The 4,107-nt window shown below is 46.6% G+C and overlaps 1 non-coding gene across 1 annotated transcript; it reads left to right on the top strand.

Annotated features, from left to right (window-relative positions):
• The first annotated feature begins 376 nt into the window (after positions 1-376).
• LOC144251895 (5S ribosomal RNA) lies at positions 377-495 on the top strand. The gene has a single exon (XR_013342815.1). It is a non-coding gene; the product is annotated as a 5S ribosomal RNA (ribosomal RNA).
• Positions 496-4,107: the final 3,612 nt, after the last annotated feature.

A 4,107-nucleotide genomic window follows, 5' to 3' on the forward strand; every position in this document is an offset into this window, starting at 1 on the left:
GGGCTTGGCGAGGAGGGGCGGAGGAGACCAGGCCACGCCAGTCCGGGCAGGGGCGGTGGGTGTCCTGTGGGCGATCGGCGGGGCTCCGGGTAGCTGGAGCCAGGTGGAGAGGGTCGGTGTTGGAGGCGGGACTCAGCCAGTCCCAGTCTCCCAGGACCCCCGGGGCCGCTGCCGCTGGCGGTCGAGTCAGGCAGGTCGGAGCGTGAGAGCCTCCAGCCTTGAGTTGAGTTGGGCTGGGCTGCGCTGTTCTGGGCGGGCGAGGGAGGCCCCCTGCGACCACCCGCTCCGTTTCCGCCCCTCCACCCCCCTCCCCTCCCCTGGACTGAAGGGTGGAACCCGGAGCAGGCTCTTGAGGCGTCCCCGGGCGGCCCTCACCGTCTACGGCCATACCACCCTGAACGCGCCCGATCTCGTCTGATCTCGGAAGCTAAGCAGGGTCGGGCCTGGTTAGTACTTGGATGGGAGACCGCCTGGGAATACCGGGTGCTGTAGGCTTTTGCGCCCCCTTCCCACACACACTTTTAACTTGCGTGGCCCCGACGGAGAGACAGGCCGAGACCCCCGGCCCTCCGGGGCAGGGGCAGGGCGCAGGGGCAGCCCTGGGCTGCCGGTCCGGAGGTGTCCCTCCCGACCACCAGCGCCCAGCGCCTGCAGCAAGGCCCACAGGCCTGGCTCTCCCCAGGGACGCTGCTAGGACACTCTCTGCATGAGACCCGGCGGGGAGCCGAGCCAGGTCCAGGCCACGACCCTCCCTGTGCACCCTGACCGACCCACCCCACCCTCGGCCTTCAGGATGAGGGGTGGGGGGGACACCTGCCCTTCCCCAGAACACAGGGCCCACCCGCGGGGCCCGCTCCCCCACCCGTTCCTGCCACACAAGCAGAACCTTGCCACCCAGATCCTGGGAGTGGGAGAGTCCATCCAGCGTCTCTGCCTGGGTCCGTCTCTCTTTGCACCACCTCCGCAAGGTCCCTCCCTGAGTCTCTGCCCCCTTTCCACTGCCTTCCTCCCTGAGGGTCCCCTGAGTCTGTCTCTCTGCCTGTCTCTCTCTTTCTCTCTCATCAGAGCAGCAGATGTCTGTGTGTGTCTCTGCTCATCCATCTCTCCTTCTCCCTTGTGCCTCTCTTGACCTGGGAGGAGGCATCCCTGTCTCCATCTCCCACTCAATGCCTCTCTGGCCTTGGCTCTCTTCTCTCTCTCTCTCTCTCTCTCTCTCTCTCTCTCTCTCCCTCCCTCTCCCGCTCTCTGTCTTTCACACACACACAAACACCCCCCCCCCCACACACACACACTCAAGTAATGTGGCTTTGGAACCCTTTCTTTTAGGTAGTCCAATTCATCATATGGTCCTTACCCGTCATCGGATGAACTGACCTCTAGGTGTCAGCCTCCTGTCTTAGGTTGGTACCACTGCAATCGGATCATACCCGTCACTGACTACCAGTCCAGCATACAGCCATACTTGTGGATAAGGCCTTTGCACCAGTGGGGGGGTGAGGTTCTTTGCCTCACCTCTGTTGGCCCCCAAATTTTAGACCATCACTAGTAGAAGGGAAGAGGATGAAAAATGCCATGACACCAAGCCAATTGAGGGCTCCTTTGAAAAAATTGTACCACCGGTGATACCATCAGCAAAATTAGTCCAGCACTACCACAATTCGCTGTACCAACAGATAGTTCACAATGCATACAAGTGATACATAGTCCAGGCAAGTTCTGCAAGCAGTTCAAAGCAGAGGAATCTGTCAATATGTCCATTTCCTCCCAAAATAAATCGACTCCTTGATTGAGCATTACTTGTTGAGTTATTATTCACTGATGCATCAGTTTATACAGTTTGTTGTGATAACTACAGAAGAAGCTGTAGTTTGGTTTTATCTTTGTCTTCACCAGCACTGGGATGAAGATAGGAATTCTGGCAATGATGCTAGGAAAAAAATTATGTAACACTCCAACAGGCACTAAGAAAAGAATTTTTTGAACAATTTACATTATCCTGAACAGAATTATTAAATATAATGAGAAGGAAAGGTGAAGGCAAACAACAGATCTGTTAACCTCCTTATTTGTTCACATATTAAAACAACTTTCAACAGCTGTTTATCCAATCTAAATTAACCCATTAAAATCACGTGAATAAAAAAAAAATTCGGATCCATTTATTCATGAGCACTCCTCATATAAGATATATGGAAATACACACAAAGAGACATACAACACAAAACAGAAGTGTGCGCACATAACATACAACACATAAGACAATAGTAAAGGCCTTGTAACTTTGCCTAGGTGAAATCTCCATTGCAATGTTTAAAAACTCACAGTCAAAAAATAAAACTGATCAGAAAAACATTAACCTAGGTCTGTATGAGCTCAAAAATAGAATAGAACTTTATGATGTGGGAAAAGGCAATAATAAAATAAATATTGAAAAAAGCATCCTGATTAATCACTGTCGCAGATGTAATAATAGCCAAATTGGAGCTCTAGATATCAGCTGTTATGGATTTGAGTCAAATCACCTTTTTTTTGTTTTTTGTTTATGTTTTGGTCCATAGAATTCACTTTGGTTAGTTTCTCTGGAATCCAAATCGGCTCTTGTTCTCCCTGTAGAAACACACAAACAGACCCCCGACTCCAGACAATCACTGGGTCAGGACCTTTCCATTGTCCTGTTAGAATATCCTTCCAAAGTACCTTAGGCTTATGTACATTTTTTGGACACATATTCCTTTCCGCAGCACTAAGCCCTGATGAATCCAAATTTAAAAGTTTAGAGTAAAAAGGGTTATTTTAAGTTTATCTTTGGGGGATATATACCCCTTTCCAATTCCCTCTTTTTGCTTTAATAAGTACATTTTTAATAGTTTGATGAGGTCTTTCAACTATGCCTTGTCCCTGAGGATTGTATGGGATTCCTGTTATGTGAGTAATGCCAAATGATGAGCAAAATTGTTTAAAAGAGGTAGAAGTATAACCAGGACCATTATCTGTTTTTAACTGTTTTGGAACGCCCACAGTGGCAAAATTTTGTAAGCAATGAGCTATAACATCTTTTAGTTTTTTCTCCGGCATGAATGGAGCCCATCAAGATTCCGGAAGATGTATCAACTGTTACATGTAAATATTTTAATTTTCCAAATTCTGGCAAGTGTGTGACGTCCATCTGCCAAATATGGTTAGGTATCAGTCCTCTAGGATTGATTCCAAGATTAACTTGTGGTAAAAAGGTCACACAATTTTGACATTGTTTTATTATTTGTCTAGCTTGTTCCTTAGTTATTTTAAAACGCTTTTGTAAAGTATTAGCATTGACATGGAACCTTTTATGAAAATGTGTAGCTTCTTCTAGTGTAGAGAAAATATGTATGTCATGTGTAGTTTTATCTGCTAAATCATTGCCCAAACCAAGGGCTCCAGGCAATCCTGTATGTGCTCTGATATGTCCTATAAAGAATGAATCTTTTCTGTCCCAGATTAGACTTTGTATAGCAGAAAACAAAGAGAAAACAGTAGAGGAAGAGGAAATCCTACCAGCATCTTCAAGGGATACTATAGCATTAACTATATACTGACTATCAGAAAATAAATTAAATACAGAATCTTTAAACATCACAAAAGCTTGTAAAACTGCATTAAGCTCTACCTTTTGAGCTGATTGTTTGCGTACTAAAATGTAAAAGTTTGATCAGGGGTAACTACTGCTGCTTTACCATTATTTGACCCATCAGTGAATATATTTGGAGCATTCATGATAGGGGTTTTTCTTGTCATTTTTGGAAAAACTACAGGATGCTTAGACCAAAAAGACAACAAAGGATTAGATGGTAAGTGATTATCAAATGAAACATTAGATTTACACATGATTATTGCCCAAGTATTTAACTCATTAGCTAACTCATCAATTTGATCCATAGTATAGGGATCCAACCTGGCGGCCGGCGAGGAAGCAGCGACTCCAACGTCTCCACTTTAACGGGATATGAAAGACTCATCGAAACAGCTGCAGCCTAGCTACGGAGGAACTTCTAGCATAACTTCCTTAAGAGGAGAGCTGCCGTGAACTGGTAGGTTTACTCGAAGTGACAGGTTGCCCCAGAGAAGTGG

The sequence above is a fragment of the Urocitellus parryii genome, unplaced genomic scaffold (assembly GCF_045843805.1).
Source record: "Urocitellus parryii isolate mUroPar1 unplaced genomic scaffold, mUroPar1.hap1 Scaffold_253, whole genome shotgun sequence".
Classification (NCBI taxonomy): domain Eukaryota; kingdom Metazoa; phylum Chordata; class Mammalia; order Rodentia; family Sciuridae; genus Urocitellus; species Urocitellus parryii.